Consider the following 25,784-nt stretch of genomic DNA (forward strand, 5'->3'; position numbering starts at 1 on the left):
AACTGCTCATGGAGCAGGGTCAGCAGGAACCCCCAGCTGTTCAGCAACTTACTCGAGGGCAGAAGCAGAAAGCCCCTCTGTAGTTTCACCCTGCTTGTCTTCAGTGGGAAAGCATTTTATTTTACAACACTGTCTCCACAGTTACTTGGGCAAACTGTGGCACCGGAGCCAGCAGCATCAGTCAAATCTGACAAGCAACATACCCCTCTATGGGAAGGAGCCCGATTCAGCGCCGCAGTTTGGGGATGCTGGGTGCATGGGAGAAGGTGGTGGGGGAGTTTCTGCAAAAGGGCACTAAGCAGCCAGGTTGTCAGGTGAAAATGAATGACAGGAGGCGTTTCCTCACTTCGTGTGTGTGGTATAACCAAGGTTTAATTAAAACAGTGATGGTAGATTATTAGGGCAGATAAATACTGCCTTGTTACAGCCCTCTTGGGTCGTATGTAAGCAGTATTCGTTTTAGAAAGGATGAATGAACAGTCAGTGTGGAGGATAAAGATCAGCATTGTTAATTGCTCTGGAAGTCTTCCGTGGGAAAGTATCAACTCATGAGGAAAGATACTGTCCATAAATGCCATTTAAATATTTACATAACTCAAGGATAAAATTTCAATATTAAAGGCATGTGAGTACAAAGTCATGTTTCGGGTCCTGTTGGAGATAACCAGGACTTGTACAGCTGGGCTTGGTCAGTGGGTAGTGTATTGGTTGTGCTGTGTTTCCGAATGCTTTGCTGGCAGTAACCAAGAGCTCTTCTTCAGTGCAACCTGTGAAAAACCTTTAATTGTCCTTGTTTAAATACAGATTTAAAATTTAGATACTTGGGAGACTACATTTGCTTATAGTCTTGTGCTTCAGATGTGGTTAACTTCTAACTTTCGGTGTTGCAGGGAAAGACGCATGCAAGTCACCATTATCTGAGCTAGGTGCATGGTGATTGATCATCCACTTACAGTTTGTGGCTGTTGATAAGTCTGCAGGGTAAGAAGGAATTGTTCAGATGGGAAAGTTTTTTTGTTGTTGTTGTTTTTTTCCTCTAAGTAATTGGAAATGGTAGGAATTGTTCCTGTGCTGATCATTGATTTTGTAGTTCTTGCAAAAGGTGTTTTTTGTTGTTGGTGGTGGTGTTTGTTTTTGTTTTTGTTTTTTGTTTTTTTTTTTTTGTCATTTTCCAGTTCTCAGAATGCGGTATGCTTTAAAAAATCTGTCTGCTTTCATGTTAACATGATGAGGGTGAGCCTTTGAAAACATATCTTAGCTGATGTCGATAAACAAACTAGCTTGGCCAGGGTAAATCTTTTCATCTAACTTAAAGAGCCACACTGTAATGAGGTAAATATAGATGTACTTAATGTGCTCCTTTCATCCAAATACATAACAAACCCCTTAAAGTACTGCAAACAAATCTAAAATGGATTTCTAAGTGGCTTTCTTTGTGATACTGGAGCAGTTTGTCTAGCCAGGGTAAGACAGGAGTATAATTTATTCCTGGAGTCGTGGAGGTGCTGAGGGGAGTGCTGGCCTAAATGGGAGGGGGCAGAGAGCATGTGGGAGACCCAGCTCTTCTCCTGCAGTTCTATGAAAAAGGCAGAAAATGCTTATTCTAAAATGTGTTTTTTTTTGATGAGCCTGTCCCCAGACTCATCCCTTTGGAAGGCAGTTTGCAGATGACCCTTCGCTAGCTGGAGGAACCAGCAGAGTTCCTACATGTCTCCCCCTCAGCAGCCGCCCAGCTGCACCACAGGGCAATGTCCCCTCAGGGAACAACTGTCGTCCATCCCCTCAACATGCTGTCTGCGCGGCCTCCTGCGAGGCAGCTGCAGGTGGCAAGTGGTGGCTTGGAGTTACGCTAACGTGCTGGGGAGGCTCGTTCTGCAGGGCATGTCCTGGCTGTGCCTGAAGCCTCGCTTCATGAAGTAGCTGAATCACAGTATCATATGGGTTGGAAGGGACCTTTAAGATCTTTTGATTCCAACCCCCTGCCATGGGCAGGGACACCTCTCACTAGACCAGTTTGCTCAAAGCCCCATCCAGCCTGGCCCTGGACACTTCCAGGGATGGGGCATCCACAGCTTCTCCGGGCAACCTGTGCCAGTGCCTCACCACCCTCTGAGTGAAGAATTTCTTCCTTATATCTAAATCTGTATCTCCCCTCTTTTAGTTTAAAGCCACTCCCCCTTGTCCTATCACTGCACCCCCTGACAAAGAGTCCCTCCCCAGCTTTCCTGTAGGCCCCCTTTAGGCACTGGAAGGCCGCTGTAAGGTCTCCCCAGAGCCTTCTCTTCTCCAGGCTGGACAACCCCAACTCCATCAGCCTGTCTTCATAGAAGAGGTGCTCCAGCCCTCTGATCATCCTCATGGCCCTGCTCTGGACTTGCTGTAATAGGTCCATGTCCTTCTTGTGCTGGGGGCCCCGGAGCTGAGCACAGCACTCTAGGTGGGGTGTCATGAGAGTGGAGCAGAGGGGCAGAATCCCCTCCCTCACCCTGCTAGCCATGCTGCTTTTAATGCAGCCCATGATGCGGTTGGCTTTCTGGGCTGCAAGTGCACATTGCCAGCTCATGCTGAGTTTCTTGTCAACCAACACCCCCAGGTCCTTCTCCTCTGAGCTGCTCTCAATAGCTCACTAAAGGTGGCCTCAGGGCCACCTTGACACCCATGGTGACACCCACTGAGGTATGACAGTGGCAGTGTTGGTGACATTGGCAGTACCATGTTGGTTGGAAATTGCGGGAAAGGGGTTTTGAAAGAACAGTTCAAGAACAATCTGAAGGTGTGACAGAGGGTTTGATTTTCATTTCTAGACTTCCAGGATGACTGTTTTCAATCACATCATTTTAAAATAGATTATCAGCTTACTCTGGAAAGCATGCTAGGCAAATATAAACATTTGGTTTCATTGTCCTTGCTTCGTGAGGAAGACCACCATGTAATGTTTGTATATTCCATATCACAAAATGAATCTTTGGAGCTTCTGTATAAAAAGTGCAATTTAAAATATGTAAAGGAAAATGCTTTGTTTTGAAAAGGATAAACCCTGTTTGGGAGAAAAAGACCATAGCTTGGTGTTTTCTTTCTGAACAGGAAAAATTCAGCTCCATTTCATTCAACTCTGGAATAAAATTCCATTCAAAGCTGGGTGATGTTTATAAGATTTTGAAAATCAGACTGTTTAGACAACTATGTTAGCATAATTATAGAAATTGTTCTGGATGACCTTTTTCTTTGCTGAGATGTTGATGAGTAGGAGGTAATATAAAGAATGATTTCTCTGAGTTGGAGGAATGTTGTGAAATAGCTTTAAATCTAGCAGATTCTTGTACTTTAAAAACATATCAGTGATTTACTGATGTCCAGATTCAGCTCACCATTTGACACCACGAATAGTCAGACATCCAATTTAGCCCGTGTCTGGTTGCGTTGTGTCATGTGTACAGAAGTGAAACGTATTAAAAACTGTTCAGCTTTGGATGTGTTCATCTGGGGATTTACTCATAAATAATTGATAACCCTCTGAAACAAAATCTCTTCATTACTCCTTGGATTGCTCACCTCGTCCCTCCTGCGCTCATTGTTCTTGTAGACGCAGGGGAAGAAAGAGGCACTGCTTTAATGAAGGTGTATGTCAGCCTCCAGTGCTCCTTTCAAAAGGTCACCCACCTAAACAGGGGAAATGAAAAGCATGACAACAGATAAACATTTTATTGTCCTGTGGAGAAATGTGGCATTTCAGTGTTTTAGAAGAACCACTTAGCTGTTGTATTTAAGACTTCTTTTCATCCTATCATAGGAGCAGTGCTTATGATGAATTACCAAATCAATGAAATGTTTGCATCTAGTGCCCTGCAGGATAGGACATCAAATTAAGGGCTATTTGATGTGCAGTACCAATTATAACTGTGATATTTGGGCTTGATCTTTCAAGATTTTACTGCTGTTAAGTATCCTTGCTCAGACTGTTGACTGCAGTGGAGCAAGTCTTTGCTTTGTGAGCAGTGGTTTCTCAGTGGAGTAAGGGTTTGCATGATTGAACTCTTGTTTACCAGACGTTGAAGCATAATGATGAATTTCCTTTCTTGTGAAAAATGAAAGCCTTTCTGCTACCCACAGATCTAATAAAGTGTATTTGATTTGATCTAACAAAATCTTGTTTTAATGGAAAAAGTGTCTTAATGTAAGATAAGTTCATCTTTCTGATGACTTGATTGCTTTAGAGTTATTAGCCAAGGTCTGTAGCAGTCTTTAATGGTGCTAATATTTGCTTGCAGTTTAATAGCCCTAACTAGTGCTAATGTACAGGAAATGTTCAAATCACATAATTAAGAGAACCCTAACAAATCTTACAGCTATTTTAATGTGAGGTTTCAGATATTAGTCTTGTTTAATTGAAAGGTGAACACTGTAAAGGCTTTGTCAGTCTGCTGTTTCAGTATGACAGCACGTTCCATGGAGTAAACACAACTCCCAGAGTGCTGATTCCAGCTTTCAGCTTCAGGCAGGAGTCATAGCTCAAACACTTCCATTTTCGCCTGGCAGAAATGTGCATCTGTGGTGTTATCTGAATTTGTGTCTTCCAAAAACAATACTAGTTTCAATCAAATAAAACAAGAAAAAAAATCTGAAATAGTCACGTTCTGCCTGATACTGGAGAAAAGGAGGCCTTCACTCCTTCTTCTATAAACCAAAAGATTAAGCTTGCTTATAAAGGATTAACAGGGCTCTCTTCTGTTAATTCGTAGTGGTGTAGTCAACGTGCCTGATTCTACATCAGTGGAAAATCCATTATCAGTCAATGGGAATTTTACAGCTGAAGCCAAAGGGATTAGAGGCTCATCATTTGGAAGTGACTGAAGGAGAGAAAGACCTGGATATGCTTGTTGTCACATGGCTGTGAGCCACCACCAGGGTAAGGCCGCCAAAATTGGCAAAGCAAGTCCTAGGTTGCTTCAGACAGGCTATTTCAAGACACGTATGAAAGGACACGGGGCAGGGCTGTGCAGAAACCTTACCTGGGATGATGCTGAGCATCCTTGTTACTCACCTCCAGTAACTCACAAAGCAGAAAGGGTACGCAGAGAAAGGTGATCTGAAGTCCTGTGGATTGTACCATGGTGGGGAGAATTAATGTGAATTAAGGACCCTGGTTTGAGGAGGTCAGACATCCAGGATTTGGGAAGAGACATGGAGAGTGGCACAGATTTGGGAATGAGGGCTGTGTAGGAGCACTGGTGCCTGCACCGTGCTGCTGCTCCCTGTCACCCAGGGATATTGTTTTAAGAGACCGGAGAATAAGGGAGAGGCGGGAGGAACTTGCTCAGTTTTGAGGGTGGCATCCTAGCAAATTACACAGCCTGTAAAAGTTTCTTCTTAATAAATAATTGCTGCTTTTCCTTCTAGTAGAGTGTGTGGACCAGTGTTCAGACTATTAGAGCATGCCTACCATAAGAAAACCCGTAGTTCCACACTGCTTTAATCAGGAATATTCATCAAGCACATTCCTAAACATAATTTTTCTTTCCTTTGAAATGCTGTCATTGAGCTTAGTTTAAAAGTAGCTCTGATCCAGAGCCTAGTTCTGGACAAAAGTCCCCATGACTTCTGCTGCAGCATTTGGCAGGTACATTTCCAAGGATGGTAATTAATACATCACACACACACACACACAAAAAAAACTGTTCAGAGTAAAAATTACGTTTCTTACAGTGATTTGGTAAATGTAGATGTATTGTTTTTATCTGTTATAATAGGCAAGATTGTGTCATTTATTTTGGCAATTACAGAGATTAATTTAATTTCATTTTCCTTTATTCTTGTTAAATGCAAAATAATTGAGCCCACATCATGGAAGGCTGGGGCATTGCTGTTTGTAGCTTCATCATTTATTAATCTAATGCATTAGATGAGAGGCTTTATAGATCTGCTTGCCTAAGGAAAAAGAAGAGGAAAATAGATAAAGGCCAAACTGGGTCTGTGTATTCTGCCTCACACTTTGAGGTACTGTCAAACTGTTGCCTCATTTTTATCATCTTTCTGTAAGAAAGAACACTTCCCCAGAACAGCGACCTAGTGCTTAAACAGTCTGAATATGCCCAGATGTGGGCAGGCCCTCCCCGCCATGCTGCTCACGTAGGGATGTAACTTTGTAATGGGACAGGCAAAATAAACTACAAACAAGCATGCCACAGAAAGGTATGGTTAGTACTATCTTGGCCATCTTAATTGGCTGTCCTAGTTACAGGAGGAGGCCTGTGTAGTATTGGCCTAATGTAGGTTGTGTTGCCGTAATCAGCTCAGAAGTGACAGAAGTGCTCTTCTTTCTTACCTTGATGTAGCTAGAGGGGGGTTGAAAATTGGATATTTCTCTCTGCCTCTGCAGCTCCAAGTAGCCCTGACACTGCCAGCCACGGATTAGTAAAATAAATCCCTCATGTTGATAGTTAAGTGGAAAGTAAAAAGAACATTTTCTGCTTTTTTTTTTTTACTTTCCTTTTTTTAATGTGTCATTTGTTGGCTGGTACAGTGACCTCCATTTCATGACTCTTGTGATGTGACTTGTCACAGAGCTTTTCTGCGGGGATTAATTCATCACACAAGGGAGTACTGGCATGTGACATTATGCATATGGACCTTAGGTAAATGGTTGCCTATAGTACTCCTATAATGAGTCTGTACTTAAAGTGTTATCTATTCATGCAGTTTGACTTTTTGATGTGATTTTCATTCCTTCTTGTTTTATCTCTTCTTTTAGCTATGTCCTTGGTAGTCAAATGCGATGCGTTTATATAAGCACCTCTTAGTGTTGCCAGTGTAGACGATTTGGAAGAAAATATTCTGTCAATTAATGACATGAAATTTGCCAATGTATTGGAAAGCATTTTTGTGCTAATTATGTAGAGGTATGGTACAGCAGTTCAGTTTTCCAGGGTGTCTTGGTTGGCAATCTGTCAAATCTTTTAAATTGTGGCTCCAGTCAATTTTATTGGCTGAAGTGAAAGCAAGAATTAATTTTTCTTTCCATTCCTAAGATATCACTTCATACTCTTGATTTACATTTCAGCATCAGCTGTGTATTTTAATGTGTGAGGGAACCCTGCAGCCCTTCCTCACTTGTGACTCCTCTAATTTTATTTAACAAGTCCATCTCGTTTCTGAGCAGCACACACTCCAGAAGTTGATTAGCGTTAACAGTCAAATAAGTTGTGTGGAAAAAAGTGATGTCTGTATCTGGTTACGTGAGTAAATTATGGTGCAGGCTGTAACCAGTATGAACTGATGGACGTTGGTTTCCAGGTGACTCTGTTAGCATTTTCCTGAGCAGTTTTGTTTACAAACAGAGAAGTGCTGGAGAAAGCAAACTAGCCTAGAAGCAGAGGATTGATTCCCCCACGCCCCCCCCCCCCCCCCCCAAAAAAAAAAAAAAATATAGTTATAAGGAAATTAGCTAAATTATTTACTCAGCAAAGCAGGCAGCCAATAATTCAGCATTTATGTGTTTACCATATCTTCAGCGTTCAGGCACAGTGTGTGCATGTAACGTGGTGCAGTTTGTTCTTGGCACGTTAACATCAGCAGGTTCAGTCAGCAGCCTCCAGAGACAGCTGGGGTGGGCTGACAGGAGAGGCCCAGGCTGTGAAACGTGTGATGGGACCCCCAAACTCTTGTCTGGGCAACCAACAAAGGAGGGAGGCCTCACCTGCCTGGCCACCTGGTTTCCAGCAGTGTCAGAGATGCTGGCAGGGTAGGGCAGGTCCTGGGGAGGTGACTTGGGGTTTCATTGCCATACACGGAGCACAGGGCCGGGAAGTGCTGGAGCCGTCCAGCAGTGCAAGATGTGGCTCGATGCAGGAGTGAGGTGGCCCGAGGAGCTGGGTAGAGTCACCCTGGGGAACCACAGCCCTGCAGACGTGGATCTCATGCTTGGCTGTCCAGGAACCTGGAAACACTTGGTTGATTTTTGTCACTTTGATTCCACCAGCTGTGGGAATTACTGACATTGGACAGTGGTAAAATTACCAGGAGTTGTCAGTTTTAATCAGCAATCAAGAATATTTTATTCGGGATATACAGGTACTAACATTTTCTGAAAACTTGTTTTCATTTGGTTTTCTGAACAGGGCAGAAATTATATTTGCAGTGCTGTGATTCCATAGGAACAAGAACTTCCAAGGCTTTGCAGCTGCTGTGTTCCATGCAGAAAGATGCATCCTCTGCTCCGCGGAGCAGTAGTCTTTTCTATATTAATTTTGAGCTTGTATATTTAATTACACTGATGATTAAGAAACAGTAACAGCTTAAACAGGAAAGACTTCCTTTCACTGAAGTCTAGACTAATAGAAATAAATTTAAAAACAACAACAACAAAAACTAATTTGTGTTTAAGCTATCTGTCAATAGATAATAATCAGTTTTCTGAGGTGTAACTCTGAAATGTTAGTTTTCATCATTTAATAAAAATCATACACCCTGCAGTTCATCGGTAACTGACACTTAGAAAGATTGAATTCAGAAAAAAATAAGTGTGAAGATAGTTGTGGGTAAATGACCAGAACTGAGAGATTAATGCCTTTTAAACACCTAGCCACCTGGTTTTATTAGTACTCCAGCACCTGTGGTGTGTGTCTGTATCAGGATGATTTTATGCAGGTAGGAGCGAGCTCTTGCAAAAAATTCATTTATTTTAAGTCAACTGTTCTTTAAAGAGTGAGGTTTCTGTGGCGGGGAGAAGTGCAGTACTGCTTCCTCTCCCTGCAGCTGGTGGTTCAGTCGAAAAGCAGAAGGGTGATGAAGGCACACGCTGCAAACTTGCTTTTTCCTTACCCTTCTACATCATCCTCTCTAATGGACTTTTGTCCCTCAGCTCTGGCAGTGCTGGGGGTTTGATACAGCAAGGGGTTAACTTCCAAAAGCGTAGCCTGGCAATTTGGTGTGTACCAAACTCAATTAGGGGATGCTGATGCTGCAGGCAGTTCTTGGAGGTGGACGTAGCTAACATGGGATTTAGGACTAGAGGTAGTTTATATTCTGACAGAGGTGCCTGGCTTCTCGTGAGCCACTTGTGCCCGTGGCTGGCCCTGGCTGGTCAGTGCTGTGTCCAGGGGATGTCAGCTTCAGCTGCGTTACAGACAGTAGCCACGAGCTGTCCCACATCCAAAATTTAAACATGGGAATGACTGGGAACAAGGGGAAGTGCCAAGTCCTGTACCTGGGGAGGAACAACTGCAGGCACCCAGATGTGTTGGGGGCCACACAGCTGGGAAGCAGCTCTGCAGAAAAGGACCTGGTGGTCCTGGTGGGCAGCATGTTGAGTGCAAGTCAGCAGTGTGCACTTGTGGCAATGAATTGGTATTGTGGTTGCATTAGGCAAAGCATTGCCAGCAGGTTGAGCGAGGAGATCCTTCCCCTCTCTGTGCTCAGCTGTGGTGAGGCCACACCTGGAGTGTGGGGTCCAGCTCCCCAGTACAGGAAACACATGGGCATACTGGAGAGAGCCCAGCGAAGGGCCACGAAGATGATAAAGGGAAGGAGCACCTCGGATATGAGGAGAAGCAGAGAGAGCGGGGACTGTTCAGCCTGGAGAAGAGGAGGCCCAGGGAAATCTCATCGAGGTCTATAAATACCTGAAGGAAGGGTGCGTAGAGGTCAGAGCCAAGCTCTTTTCAGTGGATCCCAGTGACAGTACAAGAGGCAATGAGCACAAACTGGAACAAAGGAGGTTCCCTCTGAACATCAGGAGGCAGTTCTGTACTGTACGGGTGACTGAGCACAGGCTGCCCAGGGGGGTTGTGAAGAATTTGTGTATATCTCCCTGCAGATCATCAGAAGCTGCATGGGTATGGTCCAAGGCAACCCACTCACTCCAGGTGTCCCTGCTTGAACAGGGGGCTGGGAGCAGATGGTCTCCAGAGGTTCCTTCCAACCTCAGGCATCCCGTGATTGTGTGGCCGTACCAACTCCTCTCATAAGCAGCTGTGCTGGATGAGTGGTAGGACCACCTCTGGGCCATCTTCTGTGCAGACAGACTTTTTTTAGAGCGCCTGCCCTTAAATAACGGTTCCCTAGTTTGTTCTTTAGAAACTTTGAAATGATTCTCCACTCTCACCCAGAAAAGGATACTAATATATCGTTTCTACCTCTTGTCTGCTTCTCAGTTCATTCCTATTTTTTCTCCCTTGGTTCAAAACAGAAAATCTCATGTGTGTGCATTGGGTTGGTTGTTCAGCAGGGAAGCAGGTTGTCATTTTCTTCTGTTCCTGCAGGATGTATACAAAAGAGCAGGTTTTTCATCCCTGTTGTGACCATGTATGTGAAAAATAGGCAGAAACCTCATTCTTAGTGGTGACTTGAGTCTGTAAATGTTTATTGTGCAAGTCCCTTGTATGGCTTTTTCTAAGTATGGCTTTTTCTTAAAAGCCCATTTTTTACTAGCTGTGTTTGTGCATCATTTGTAGCCAGCATTGTGTCACATTTGTCTCCATGGAATAACAAACTAGGTGGTGAGCTTGGCTGTCGTGCTGATAGCCCGTAAGCAGTATCATAGCCAAGATGCAAGGCGGGAGACTTTTATCAACACAGACCTACAAAGAGTGTTTTTGTTGTGAAACACAAAGGTGTGCCACTGAGTTTGTTTCTTCCTTCTGACAGAGCTAACAGCAGCTTGCAAACAGAACACACAAAATGTGCAGCTTTTTATGCAAGTGGAAGAAACAGAGACGTTATCAGTGACCTTAGTTTTCTCATTTTGTTTTGCAAGCTAATTTTATATTAATTGCAGGCACAGCTTTCGTCTTTGTCAATAGGGCAATGGCAGTGGAGTTACCCTTTGACTATTGATGTCCAATTTGTTTTTATCCCCTGACTCTCTATTTGAAGAATAAAGACTGAAGCATTTTTCATACTAATTTGTTTCTTATTTGGGATTTTCAAAGTTGGCAAAGAGACTGTTCATAGATATATTGGTGCTGCCTTCTCAGTGTAAATAGTATTGCTCAAGTGTGATCCTTGGTGACTGGGAGACTTTCCAGGTCAGGGATGAAGTTGTTTGAGGTGGAAGAGGAGCAGTCTTAACATAAGTTGTTTGATTTTCCTGAAGGAGAAGGAGAGCTGCCATTTTAGAAAAGGATGAAATCTAAGCCTTTACTAAGTCCCCCCCCAAGTTACAGGCATGCATGAGAGCCATTTAAATTCTGTATGTACCTGCAATAGAAAACTTCCAAAAGAAACTTCCAAAGAGAAATGACTGCATATGTGATACTGTGGCTAAGACCTTCGTGAGATGCATAATGGGTGAATTTTTTTTTTTTTCAAGATTTGAACTGAGAAGTGGATGCAAACTTTGGTAGGAACAAGTTTAACCAAAGGAGGAACAGATATTTCTTCCTGCAGAAAACAGATTTCATTTTTTGGTTTTGGTACCCGTAGCCTGTGGTGTGGGAAGAAAAAACACTTGGCAGGATTGGAATTCATACGGCATTTGAAGTCATTTTCACATGTTTAGAATGGTTAAAAAACAAATCACGTTGTTAAAAGAAAAGGCTGCAAAAGTTGTCAGGCCAAATGTACTTGAACAATAGCTGTTGAGGAGATGTCCTTGGTAACTGAAGAATATGTGGATTTTAAAAACATGGTAAATTGTATGTTGATACCCTATTATGGTTTCAAAGGGATTATGCATACAAACTCCTCTGTGCAGAGAGGTGGTTGCATGTATAAAATGACACTTGGTGCTACATTTGCTCTTTATTATATGAGGTATATTTATTTTTAGTTTCATTCATGTAGAAATGGTATGTTCCTAACACTGAGAAGTATTCTGATATTTTCCTCTTTCTATTGCAGCAAATTGATAAGAAGTATACTCTGAATTGATAAGAGCTAATATCTGAAGCTAATAAGAAATTTTATCAGATTTTTTTTTCTGTTATATGGTTGATTTGCCTCATTCCTGCATGTGTGGTATGAGCAGTGAACTCGAATTATGCTCATGTATCCTTTAGGAAAATTTGCCATTCGCTACACAATGAAAATGCACACCAAGTCTTCAAAGAGTTTCAGAAATGGTCCAAGTTACAGTGTGTGCATATCTATCTTTTAACTTTTAGGGCTTTTTAGGCACTGAGGTACCTTTCCCATACACAAATAACAGGAGACCAGTTAAAAATAGGATTAAAGTCAGGAGGGAGAAAATTCATTTCCTCAGACCCTCAGAGTCAGCATGGGAGGCTGCTTGAACACGTTGTAAAAGTCACATAAGGCATCTGCATCTGAATACAAGCAAGCAGAAACAGTGGTCTGCTGAAAGCACAAATGTTAGGAGTTGTTCAGACTACAAAGCTATTTTTGAGCATATTGGTATCTGCCCCTAACGAATCCAACAGAAAGCAGCCAGGCTGTGTTGAGTCAAATACAAGCTGAACACCGAGATCTAAAAAGCACTTTGAAGAGCAGAGAGTCTGCAACATAAAAGTAAATGATAAACTGCATAGATATCAGAAGGTGGGTAGCTGTAAGAGCACTGGTGGGCATGCAGGATCACTGTGCTGCTGAGAGGACATGAGAAGAATGAAAAGATGGTTTAATTGTTCATCACAGGGGAATTTGGGCAGGTGTTATGCTGAGTGACAAGGATGAGAAGGTGTCATCTTGCTGACATATAGAAACAGAAGTGCTGGAAGAAACTGGCAAGCTGGGCGTGGAGATGTTTCCCTGTGTTGCACAGAGCATAGCCCGTGCTCTGAAGAGGCAGCATTGCTGACAGAAAGCATGCCACGTGCCAGGATGCTGCAGCTGGGATTTGTGAATCTGCGCTGCCCTTCTTGGATTTCACATTACAAAAAAATAAATAAATTTTAAAAAATGGCAAAAAGGAAGAAGTGATTTTGAAGAGCGGTGATGGTCCTGGGAGGCTGAGAGCTCCCTGGGGAGCAGTTTCTCTCCTTGGCACACTCCAGCTGGCTGTCTTTGCCTTCTCCTTTTCTCTCACACAGGTGGGCACAGCCATCCTGCTGTGGTCAGCTCGTGCAGCCTGTAACTAACATCACTGTGCAAGTCCATCCTTTCCAAAAGCTAGCTCTTGGTAAATGCTCATCTTTAGCTTCTCCCCTGATTTGTGAAACTGGAGAAAAATAATGGAAAAAATGCGTGGTTAGCCTTTTGGATATTTCATGAGATGGCTGTATTATTTATAAATAATGTATGACTTTGAAGCTACACACTTTCTCCCCAGGTTATGTGTCTTATATAACTGAATGGTATGATTTACCTTAAATTGCCCATCCGACATGCATCGTGAATCTCTGCACACCACTGTTTCTCTTATCCACAAGTGAAGGCCATGCAGGATAGGAGATTTGCATAAAATGATTTCTTCATGTAAATGTGATCAGGCTGAGGCTCCAGCATCTTGTTATAACATATGTACCAATCCTCTTGAATTGGGTCAGCGTCTACCTCGGTAATTGAATCTATTTGTTTGTTGCTGTAGTTTCAAGAATTAGCACTGAGCAGGATGCATACACTTAGGTGCTTTTGCTGTAGTCTTTGTATCCTTGTCTTATCCTAAGGCTTCACTTAAATAAAGCACTGGGCGAGGGTCGGGAAGGGGTCCCCACTGAGGCTGCCTCCGGCTCCTGCCCAAATGGCTTCAGGGATGCTCCTCACATTATCTTCAGTGGCCCTGACCAGGCAGCTGGCTCCCGTGCAATTAAAATGGTGTGTAAGCCGGGGAGATAAGGATCCCTGTTGTCCAGGCAGCGACATGGTGCCCTTCAGTAGAAGGAGTGCACTGTAAGCTGCGTTTAGTCCCTAGGAGAAAAGGCACCATTCAACGATGTAGTGAGCCTGAGCCGAATTCTTTTTCAGACTGCCTTGGAGGCCATAGATTTTAGGTGTAACGCTCTTCAAAAATGAAACTGGTGGTAGAAGTCCTGAGCAGGAGCTGTGATGAGGAAAGCTGCGGTACATGTAACTAGGCAGTGGACGAATCTTGTTCTGACAGCAAGCTTGGGGACTGCCTTGATCAACAGCTCAGAAGTGCTCTTCACCTGGGATTGACTCCGTTGTTTTTTCCTGGTTTCGGTTAGAAGCTTCTCTCTAACCTTGGGCACAAACTCATTGAGTCTTTGCTGTGGGAAACCGCAGGACTTGGGTTCTCCGCTGCTCAGGTAACGGGGGAAAAGGCTGACCAGAAGAGAGCCGAGGGTTTTCAGGGGAACCCAGTGGGACAACCCCCTGGTAGTTTGGCGCAGGTTCGGTTCAACTCCAGCTTTACTTGATCTGTCCCAGCAAGTCAAGGTGCTCCTGCGGCCTGCTGTCGGCCAGGGAACGTCGGGGCTGGGCCTGGCACTAGGGCGGATCCTGGTCCGTGTGTCACTCTCCCCATAATAATGCAGGTGGCTCTCTGCGAAGCTGCTGCACTCACTGGGCTGGAGATGGCCCTGTGTTTGTGTTGTGCTGCCCCGGTGTAACCAAACTCTGAGTCTGGGTAATCCAGAAACTGAATAATATGACCCTGATCCCACTGGTTTTAGCTCTGCATTTGTACAGCTTTGAGTGTTGGTTTTATGCTTTTTTTGTTTTGTTTTATTTTTTAACCCCTAAGTACTGTTTTTGTCTGAACCTCTTCATTCATGGTCTCTCTATCCTTGTTCAGTTTGCTTTCTTTCTGTTCTTCCAGCTCCTTGGATAGCCATCTTACCCCAGCTTCTGTGATCTTCCCCTAACCTCGTTGTCTGTGCTTTACCTGAAGCATGAATAAATGAGATAATGAGACACAGGCCAGTCATCCCAATTACATTGTATATGTATGCATATGTATGTCCTAACGTCTCCCTTGTCTCTCATCTTTCTATCCTTTTATACAGCAATCTCTGGAGGACAGGATTATCTTTTGGTGTGTTTCTAGCATGTTGACACTGCTGCGGTGTGAATAGCATTGACTGATGGTATACGTTTTTGAAAAACTGGAGCTGTATTGTAGTGTTCATTTGGGCTAGTAATGGCCAGCAAATTACCGTGAAACCTAGCTTGTCATCACTGTCAATAAAGTATTTTCCTGCATTCAGGTTGTCATTGTACAGCTTTTATTTTTGAAGTCAGAAGGGTAGATAAAATGTAGTGGGTACAGCCCATCATAATTATTTGATGCATTTTATATTAATGTTAATGCGTTCTGAGTAATGGTTTATGGGAAAGATGTGCTAATTTAGGTAATGGCGGTAGTATTTTGATCAGGTGTGTAGTAAATGCAGAAATTTGAGGGTATATTTTGAAGGCTTCTCCATCTTTCTGTAATTACCAGATAGATAATATGAACTTGCCAGATCCAGCATGCTAATGATTGCCTTCCAGCTTTTAGAGAGACAGAAATTATACACTAGCTGTGTCTGAACGAGATTTTTCTTTGGTAGTGTAATAAAACATACAATACTTTGCTCACTTGCCGTTTCGTAAACATCCATGAATATGTCCCTGGTCTTTCAATACAGAAAATAATGAAGATGAAGCTAAATCTACTTTAAGAGTACTCAAATGGCTATTGATGGCTTGGGAATGCTGGGTTATCAATAGTGGATGAACTGCTTTGCTGTTGTCTGACACTTTGTAGGGGTGTCTCATGAATCATTTTCAGATAAAAGGTGAATGTTCTTGCTGTCCAATTTTGCTCCTCTTAAATTGCTACATTTTTCAGCTTCATCTGCAGATTTCCTGGAGCAAGCTCTCTGTGGCTGAGGTGCAGGGTACTTTCTTAGTGAGATGCCTTTTCAAGCTGTGCTGCTTGATTAAAGGCATGTCTGCTGAGATCGTAGCATGCGATGATCATCTGCTGTGCTTGTATTCCACAGACAACTTATGCCATTAAGAGGAAGGTAAAGAGAAGGGTGGTTGGATAATATCCTTAAATATACCATGTACCCTTGGTGCCTCGCAGTTAGGTCTTGAATAATGGGCAAGGGAGCACGTTGGCTATTGTGCCACTAGCCATTTCATTAGTTACACCTTGCTGTATCTTATTTTTAGAGGAACAATTGGCAGCCCCAAAACTCCCCCCTGTTGGAGGGAGTTCTTTCCAGTATATATTTTCTTCTGAAATACATTGGGTATGGGAGATTTACTCAGAGGGACACAGAGAGCTTTAGTCTTTCATCCTTATTTCCATCACATTGGGACTGTGTAGGCAAATGAGCAGTTGAGGGTAGCGAGTCAGCCGTTAGATGAAGGAAAAAAAGAAGTGGTAGAAGCTGCAGCAACAATATTCCTGAGTCTGCAGGAAATCATCTAATCCCTAGTTGATATAAAACACTCTTAAATTCACCAAAGCTTTTGAAATGGGCTTCTCTGTTTCAGAAGTAAGTGATGCAGCCCCAAGGCAATGAGTGGCATGAGTTTGCTGTGGTGCTGCTGCAGGAAGGCCTTTGGAGATGAGACCATAACACCACTTGGTTGTTCGACTCCAGAGACGTGAACCAGATCACACACTGTTGGAGAACACTCTGCAGGATGCAGGGCGAGTCCTTTGTGAGCTTATTCTGTTTGATTTATTCTGAAAACAGAAAAAATGAGATGCTGCTATTAAAAGTATCTGTTTCAGGCTGGTCTGTGCTCTGAGTAAGCAGTGAGACTCAACGTTCTCCTGTGCTTTTTCCAAGGTGCATAGAGTAAACTCTTGCCAGGCACTTATTTGTATGATGAGTTTCAGTGTCTGTAACAGTTGGATTTCTCTAGCCAGGGTGAGGACTGAAAGATGGTGCCTGAAGCTTTGATTTGGCCACAGAAACCTCATTAATGGGTAATGAAGGGAGGAGGTGGAACACAAGGAAATCAGCTTTTATGTTTCTGGCAGACTGGAAGGCTGCTGCTTATTCTCTGGCCTTTCCTGTCTTTCCCCCCACCCTCCAGGATCTCCCCTTGAATTTGCTCTAGCCAATTACATGAAATTAAGCTTTATTATATGAAATTAGACTTTATTGAAACTACTGCATCAGACAGTGGTGAGATCTCTTCCCCTTTCCCCCCCGTCATTTTTTCCAGTAGCTGAAGAGGCTGCTGTTGACATCTAAGTGTATTGCTGAGTTGCTTTAAAAACTACTTCAGTGCTGGGTCATGGGAAAGGTTTTCAGAGCAGTATTTTACACTGATGCATCTATAACTCTAGCAGCAGCCATCAGCAGCACCACTGCTTTCGCTTCTTCAGTAAATAAATAAACCTCACAGTGATTTTTCCTGGGCTCTGTGCGCCAGTTCCATGAATTAAAATGCACAAAAAGAATACAGCGTGAGGGCGGGTGGTTGTGTACTTACCAGTTACCATGGCAATAATTAAGGGCACACTTACACCAGTGGACCCAGGAGCACTCAGAGCTGGGGATGCCATATCTGTGACCCATCAGGATGAGACTGGGAAATGTGTCCCCACCCTTTTCTTTTCCCTCTCGCCCCAATGCAGTGTGGTTTGTGTAGGGACAGCACCTAGAGACGAGGCCTGCCTGGTTTTCCCTGGGCAGGAAGGATGCTCTATGGCAGAACCTCAAGCCTCTGGCATGTCTAAAAAAGACAGTTTGAACAAAATCCACAGCTAATGTCAATTAGTATAGCGTCATTAACAGGAACAAAGCATTAGCATTTCATAGTTGTGAAGAACTGTACTACAATATCATATCATTCGTATCACATATTATTCTACTGTTTTCTGCTATTGGTGCCAGCAATGCTGAGAGATGAGGTAAAGCAGAAGAAATGCTCTAGACCAGCTGTTCCCAAAATGTCCTATGGCTGCATACCTGCACTCCTTCATGGACTTGGCTGTGAAGGTGAATATGCTTTAGTGGTACAGGCTCTTCTTGATATTTCTGACAAAAGATGATCTTTTTTGACCTCATTTTGACTAGACACGTGTTTCTTTCCACTCCTGTGTTGCTCTTCTTTTCCTCAGCCTTATTCTTGCCTCATCTCACTCTTACAACTCTCCCGAGTGTACTTCCCTCTGCAGCCACTCTTCCTATTTTATCAATCTGTATGTTTTCTTTTTTTCCCCAAATGGACTTACATTACTTTCCTGGCTTTCTCTTGACTCTTTGTTGCCACCAGCCTCTCAGGTCTCAGTTGCTGCCTCCTTTGCCCTGTGTCCTCCTGCCTCTGCTAAGGCACTGCCAGATTCCCCTTGTACCAGTTGGATGAATCTCAGTTCACCCTGTTCTCATCCAAATGGTTCCCAATCTCCCTTTTCACACATTTTTTTTTCTCCTTAGCTTTTGCCTGGACTGACTGACTCTCTCACCCTCCTTCCTCCATACTTTCTTGCCCTCTTTTGCCCTGCTTTTCTCCCTGCCCCTGCAGCCAAATTTCCTTGCTCATCCATTATCTTCCCCTCACATCTCTTAGTCCTGATTTTCCCCTCTTTTCCTTACTTTTCTGTTTCTTTACTGTTCCTGTTTTCACAGTATTACGCCTCTCCCATTTCAGAGTGCAATAAAAAGCATCTCTCTGACAAAAAGCTTTTTCTTGGTTCATGTCAAGTCCCTACTTCAAAAAGCAGAGATACTGGAGCTTCTCAAAGGAAAAGGATGCCAAGACCTTTTAACTTGGGCAAGGAAAGACATTTTTCTTTGGCTTTATTTTCACAAACACAAGCATTGTTTTAATGAAAATTTAGCATGAGGCTGCATTTTTTAAACAGTTGAAAATGGCTCTGAAAGAGAGAAGTGCCAGACAGCTTTAGTAAGCAGTGCTGCTGCCAGCCTCACCTCTGTTACTTATCATCAGGAAATGCTGTTACCGTCTTCCAAGTCCTTTTTCTCAACATGTTGGCAAATACGTAGGCTTGGAAGATTTAATATGATGCTGCAAATTTTGCAAGGCTCCCAGCAGAGTCAGTTATCCAAGGAGAAAGAGCTGGGTGAGCAGTGAACTGCTGCCTGCCTTGGCGTCTCAGAAGAGTCAGTTTGGAAATGAGAGCCCCACTTTGGAGTTGAGCGTTATTTGGGAAACCCTTGATGTTAGGACTGCACATGTATATCTATATATGTATAATCCTTCCGTCAGAATTAGTTCTATATACATACATATATATATTTCTATATATGTAAATCAAAGGCATCTCACAAATTACAGGAGCCTGTATCACCATGGCCATCCTATTTTATAGAAGGGTCAGATTGGGACACTGACATCCAGAAGACAGCTGTCAATACTGCACAAAATTTGCAACTGCTGAAATAGATTTCTGGATGTTTAATGAGGCAATTAAGAGAACAGTTCCACCAGCCTTATATTGTCCAGAGTCTGTCTGTCACATTGTACTTTCGCCTAGATACTAAAAGGAAGGCGTGATCCTTGGTGAGTTAATAAAAATAATTATTTTATGCTGGGGAAAAAAATTCAAGAAAAAATGAGCTGCATAAGATTTGTCTGTGACATTTGAAGTCCAACTCTGAGTTTGTCTGAGCAACTTATCTTTGAGTATTTGCAGGAGAGGGAGCAAGAAAATATGAATGAAAGCATCTCAGTTGTGTCTGAGCTTTCGGATAGATGAATAGAATTTCTGGTGACTCCATCTGGCTGGAAGGTCTATCTGTGTGATCTCTTCTCTGGCAGATGGAATATAACACTAGGAGGAGTCCTTTGATTATCAAAGCATGGGAATGACTCCAGTGCAGTATCACCCTGAGACACCCCTTTCTTTCAGAGTGACAGGTGATGTTTCTGGGATGTTAGAGAAAGCTGATTTCCCCCTGCTGCACTGAACATGTGTATGCCAGATTTTCTTTTGGCAGTATTAAACCTGTCCACCTTGCCTGTCTGTTGCTGGCGAGGAAAGAAATGAAAATACAGAGCATGCATATAGAGAACATACTGAGTACAAAGGGACTGAAGGAAGAGAATATCTTCATTAATATATAGCAGTATATGTTTCTTTTACAAAAGTGTTCAGGTTCTTGAAGTTTCTATGAAATACATTTTAGAACACATAAAAGATGATTAGGCTGACATTTCCTTAACATAGAGGTTCTTTCTCAAATAGTGTAGCATTTTTCCCCCCACTATTATTAGCTTTCTCTTTTCAGTCATGTCTGCAGCATCCCATTGAGCACTTTCTCACGTCTGTCAAGATTTCTCCTTGCAACACACAGTGTTGCAAGTGAACCTACCAGCAGTCTCGCATCCAAACCTTTCTTTAATTTCAGGGAATAACATTCAGCTTAGTCTTGTGAGCATGAGCAAGTAACTAAGGGAGCCAACATCAGCCTTCACTTAATTGCAGGCCATTTAAATGTCAGAAAGGAGCTGTGGGTGTCAGTGACTGTTTGGCAGGGGAATGTGAAAAGACTATGCAGCCATGGGGGCCGTGGTTCAGCAGGGGTTTCCTCTGATGTTTGGGGAAATGTGTGCTGGGGAAGACAGCCTCAACCCTCTTCTGCCCACATTGTCCTCAGTCACTACTCCCCTTGCTCTGGAGGAGGCTGGGAGAAAGTTGTTTCCTACAGCCAGACTGTGCCTTTTTCAGCTTACCCATGCTCATCATTGTAGTTTGGGGTAGAGAATTAGTGGTCTGAGCTATACGTCAATCCAAATTAATAAAGATGTGTATAGGTCATCTTTGGGGACAGGGATGCTTATGGAGTACTCCTCGCTGTCCACCCACGTGGCTCTTGATGGATGACCTTCCCCCTTTCACCACCTACCTCCTATAGCCTTATCTGTGACATTAGTTTACATTTCTAAAGGCAGTCTGAGCTTCCTTCCTCAGAAACCTAGGGTGGCTTATGTGTTAGGAACAGTCAGGTTTTGGGGGGATTTTCTTAAGTGAGAGGAAGAATTACTCTCTGTGAAGCTTCCCTGCACAATTCATGGGTACATTCTGATATCCACCCACTTTGTTACACCTCTTGCGCCATCGTGCTTTTCAGTGTGAGATCCTTAATCGTAGCTCATGGAATTATCTCCAGGAAATGCCACTACAGTCGTCTTGACGTTGGTCTTTCTTTCACTGTCTCTCACTACTGACCAGCACCAAGCAATACAGACCTGATTCTGTAAACATCTGAGGTTACAAAGAAGTAGGGACATCAGCTGGTTATTCTACAAACTTTAATTAAAATAAAAATGTTTACTACTTTTTAACTTTTTTGTTTGCTTGTTCTGTGTCACTATTTATAAAGCCTTTCCTTTTAAATTCATTAAACTTAGTTTTCTATTAGTACTCCTGATGTGCCTGTATGTAGTTGGCATTGGTGATTAATATATTTAGTGGAGTTTCTGTCTTGAATGCGTTTGCTTTGGCACTCATCCTGATTTTTTCTCTTTGCTATTCATGTTGGCCCCCTGAGACGCTTTCTGATTTTTTTTTGGCATAACATTCATTTTGATTTCATAGCTGATAGCATTATTATTTTATCAAATAATATGATAAATTGTTACGGCTATCCTGCAGTAACAGCCAAAGCAATGATGCTTTCTAATGGCGCACTTTACCTCTGCTGTATTATCGTCGCCCATTTCATTATTGGCACGTTGATTACAGCTGTGTTTCTCAGGGGCTATGAAATATTCAGCAGCGTGGAGTAGCCTGTGGAGCATCGCAGTCCTTGCAGCCAGACACCTACCCTCAGAGGCAAAGAAGGACCAAAAACTTTGCACATTTAAAACCGATGTGGAAATTCCTGCTTGCTTTAGCTTTCCCTACAGCACTGGCTAGAGATGCATGCTAATTAAAAATTGCCACTTTGCTTATCTTGTGATTGGATGGGGCAAGAATTAGAATACATACACAGTTAATGCATTTCTGCCACATTTACCTGGCAAAGAAGGAAAGAAATGTTGGTAACATTGATGCCTGTGTCATTGCGAGGCAGTTGGCGTTTTGGGTGGAGTTGGAGAAAAAATCTGTGTTAAGGGCAAAAATTAATGCTGCAGGTCATTTTCTCACACTTTGTCTCTCTGCAGGACTAGGCACCAATGATTGACTGAAATGTGCAATATTTTACCAAGTAGGAAGCAGATAAGATTTTTATAAACAGGATACTTCATCATTAAAGCAAAGAAACAATTGCTTTGACCTTGACACTGAGTGAGTAAGGCCAGCATTGTGATAATTGAGAATGTAACCAAGCAACAGTTCTGTAGTAGCTTGCACTGCATTATTTTTAGTAGACTACGCCAGTAATGGGGAGGCCTGAACTAGCAAAACAGCTGGTTAATGCTTGCAAAAAAAAAAAAATTATTTCTTTGTGCAAAGGGTTTGAGTTGTAATATGTGCTTACACTAATTGTAATTTGGGCTTATGTCAAAAGAAAGTAATTGAATCAGCATATCCTTCTGTGGTCTGGGCAGGCAGATAGCCTGACAGGATCCCTGATTTCTTAAGCTGCTTTAGAAACATGAGTCTCTTCTGAAAATTAGTGGTGTAGAAGAAATGGCATATTGCTTCAGACCTAGCCTGTTTTAAATCTATTTCCACTTACTTTGGCAGTAATTAGAATTCCTAATCCTACTGGTTAGCACTGTATAGCTTTATTTATTTGAGAAGTTGGACCATTGCTTTAACTAATCTAGTTTGGAAAGTTGTTCAAATGAGTTATAGCAGCCAACTGCTGAAGATGTGCTCCAACTTTGGTTTAAACTAGTCTTTCAGTACTACAGCGAACCAGTTCCCTACAAAGTTAAAAGTGTAAGACCCCTTACATTTGGAATAAGCATCCAGGGAAAAGAAGGTATTTTCTTCCATATCAATTTACAAACCAAGCTAGGTTGTGGTGTGTTTTGTTTTTTTTTGTTTGTTTGTTTTTTCCAGAAGCTTCTCTAAGGGTACTGTCACTGCGTGGGTATAAACTACCCTAATTTTATGTATATGAGCCTTTCATTCTGATCTGGTTCATGAAATCCGTACTACTGGAAACAATATATAGATGAGAGAATAAAAAATTCAAAATTCTCAACCTAAATTCTTCATAAGATCTTTGAAAGTCAGAAGATATTAAACAAACAAAAATAATGAGTTTAAAAGCTATGTTAGTTATACTGGGGCATTTTAAGTACAGGAAGGAAAACTCTTTCTAAAAGTATTTTTCTCTGAATATGATTTTAAATTTGAAGAAATGGGAGGTAATGTATATTCTCTGTTATTTTCTCATAGTGTGGCATAATTGAGCTCATGTTCAGAGCTGTGAAATTTTCTTTCCTTTTTTTGCCTAGGAGGAAACGTTTGTCAATACCGTATATCGCCAGAACATCAAGCCCTACACAGACTCCAAGGTAATTATTTATGCGTCTGCTTTTTGTTTCCTGTGGTGGTCAGCTTGGCTTTAGTTCAACTTTATGAAGACACCTGCAATTTATGAGCATGCGGGTGCTAAGCAATCACACTGGGTGGCAGTGATACTACAAATAGCTTTTACGGAAGCTGTTGCTTACAGCTTCATGACCCATAATTTGCTGGGTAAGATGTAAGCGTGTGTATGTAAAATAAAGATATGATACATTCTGAAAATGCAGTTCTTTCCATGTCTTCAGAAGCAGTACTTCCAGCCCCAGCTGAAAAAGGTGAAATCAGCTGGATATGTTTATTTTCATGCTTATTTAGAAAACCTTTCCTTACCTCATTACCTGCCTCTGGTGCTGGGAGGTTTGCTCGGTAGGTCTGTTTTGATTAAGGAAACCAACAGGTGCCTATCAGAAATTGTCATCTTTGCTCACTTTGCCAAGTTCTTAAAAGCTGCTGCTGCTGTGTTTGCTGTAGATGCCACAGATCTATACATTGCATTTGGTTGTTTCAAAGCCTCTTCTGAAAGCATAGCTAATGAGGTCTCCATGTGTATGGACAGAAAATAAATAACAGAATAGACAGCTGGGAGTTTGTATTTCACAGTCAAGTTACAAAGCAGGATGTCAGAAGGTACAGAGATTACAGTAGTTAAGAAGTTAGCCTGGGCATGCGATCTGCCATTGTATCTGGTACCACTGCATGGAGACCAGCGAGATCAAGTCTTCAGTATATAGGGTGCTGCTTTTATTCATTTCTGAAGCTCTGATGAGATTTGAACAAAATCAATTTTATACTTCATTGCCATTTAAATAATTAAGATCTCCCAACATCTAGCAGGTGTTGATTTTTCAAAAACTGCATTTTTTGAAAAAGTATCCCAAACTTTGTTGTGTGGTTGTTTCTAGTAAGTGATAATGTGGCACTGGACCAAAAGATGAATCTAGTGGCGGTAGGGCTAAACCTCTGCTTCTGGTTATTCAAAATGGCAAGGTAACAAATAGATCTTGAGAGAATGAGCTGTTTTCCAAATCTTTGGCAGTCATTTGCACTTTCATTATTATTATTTTTTTTTTTTGGAACTAAACTGAATTCAGGAAAAGAGGAAATCTTTTATTTTGGTAGGAGAAGGACAGACAGCTGCTTAGTGACCTGCAGGCTTATCACTAGACTAGGAGCTACCTTCTTTACATAGAATTAGATTTTCTTGGTGATGGTGGGTTGTTGTTGTTGTTTTTTAAGCTAGTGAAGTGTTGAAGTGTGTTTTCGAATCCTAGTGTTAGCTATTTTGACTTTATCAGCCAGTCAGCTGAGTGATCACCCGTATTTGTAGTTTGAGAGATTTTTCTCAAGCAGTTGTATTAGGGCAGACCAGTGATGAATGGGGTGTTCAGTTCTTTCTGAATATAAGGTGTTAACCTGTACAGTTCATTTTGTAGTATGCAATGCACTCACTTTGTGGTTCAGTTGAGAAATACTGTGGACACTGCAAGTCCCTTTCTTAGCACAAAGATAGCCTTGAAACTTTCCAGGGAATTAATGCTATTTTAGGGCATACCAAGCTGGTATTCCTCACTTTCAGCATGTTGATAAGACCACAAGTGAAAAACTTTCAAGGTAACCACAACATGCTGACTGACCTTGTGCATGTTCCTAGCTTCTCCTAAAGGAAAGTTCATTAACTGAGACAAGCTTAATGGTTTAACTGATTTTGTGAAGCAAAAGCTGAGAGCACACCTGTGGTAGCATACTGGGTTACATAAATATAATTGGTGTATAATTGATGGAAATATTGCTTCTTGGTAGTAATTGCCTTTAAAATGAACATAGAAATCAACAAACCTGGCCAGACACCTTAAAGGTAAAATCCATATAAAATCAATTTAATACTACGCATGCTTCTAATACCTTGTGGAAGCCAGAGCATTGTGATAGCTGTCTTTAATCTGTCAGAGATGAAGTGTTTTAGTTCCAAACTCCTGTTCTCTGTGATCTTTAAATGAAACACCTCTGCAAGGTGAGGGGGTCTTTCTCTTTCCTGTCGAATCACTCATCATTTTGGAAATTCTGTTTGCAATAAGGCTGTGTCGATGACTCTGCTGTGTTTCTAAAGGATCTGGTTATGCTGAGCTCTTGCACAGGAAATCAGAAATTGTGAACAGGTTATCATGCTGTGTAATACTCCATCAGCATTAAACAGCCAGACTACACCATCTGAGTACAGCTGTAGGTCCAGCGGTTTTTCCTGCTGGGTCAAAAAAGTTGAGAATCTTCGAGCTGGAGAAAAAAAAAAAAAAAAAAAAAAGATTTATTTTGGTGGGGTTTCAGGGTCTTTTAAAAAGATTAAAATTTACTTCTCTGCTCCCATTTGTAGTACAACCCAGAAGCCTCTGTTTTGCCTTAAGTGAGGCTGAGTGGTAAAGACAGGATCTTTTCAGCCAGCTTTATTGCTGGAGAAATAGCATCAAACTGCACCCTGGCAGTGTGGGATTTTTGGCTGTGTTAAAAAACAACCAACCAGCCCTGGGTCAAC

The 25,784-nt window shown here is 42.2% G+C and overlaps 1 protein-coding gene across 5 annotated transcripts in view; it reads left to right on the top strand.

Annotated features, from left to right (window-relative positions):
- Positions 1-25,784, top strand: part of PAG1 (phosphoprotein membrane anchor with glycosphingolipid microdomains 1) — a 110,348-nt gene that overhangs the window by 2,814 nt on the left and 81,750 nt on the right. For 2 of the 5 annotated variants that reach the window (XM_083825232.1, XM_083825236.1), the window contains exons 2-3: positions 4,740-4,906; positions 23,185-23,244. The gene's annotated coding sequence lies outside the window, so the exon portion shown is untranslated. Of the gene's footprint in view, positions 1-890; positions 982-4,739; positions 4,907-23,184; positions 23,245-25,784 lie in introns of all 5 variants that reach the window. The other 3 variants (XM_083825231.1, XM_083825235.1, XM_083825233.1) reach the window with 2 other exon arrangements.

This window comes from Anser anser (genome assembly GCF_964211835.1).
Source record: "Anser anser genome assembly, chromosome: 2".
In the NCBI taxonomy this organism is placed as follows: domain Eukaryota; kingdom Metazoa; phylum Chordata; class Aves; order Anseriformes; family Anatidae; genus Anser; species Anser anser.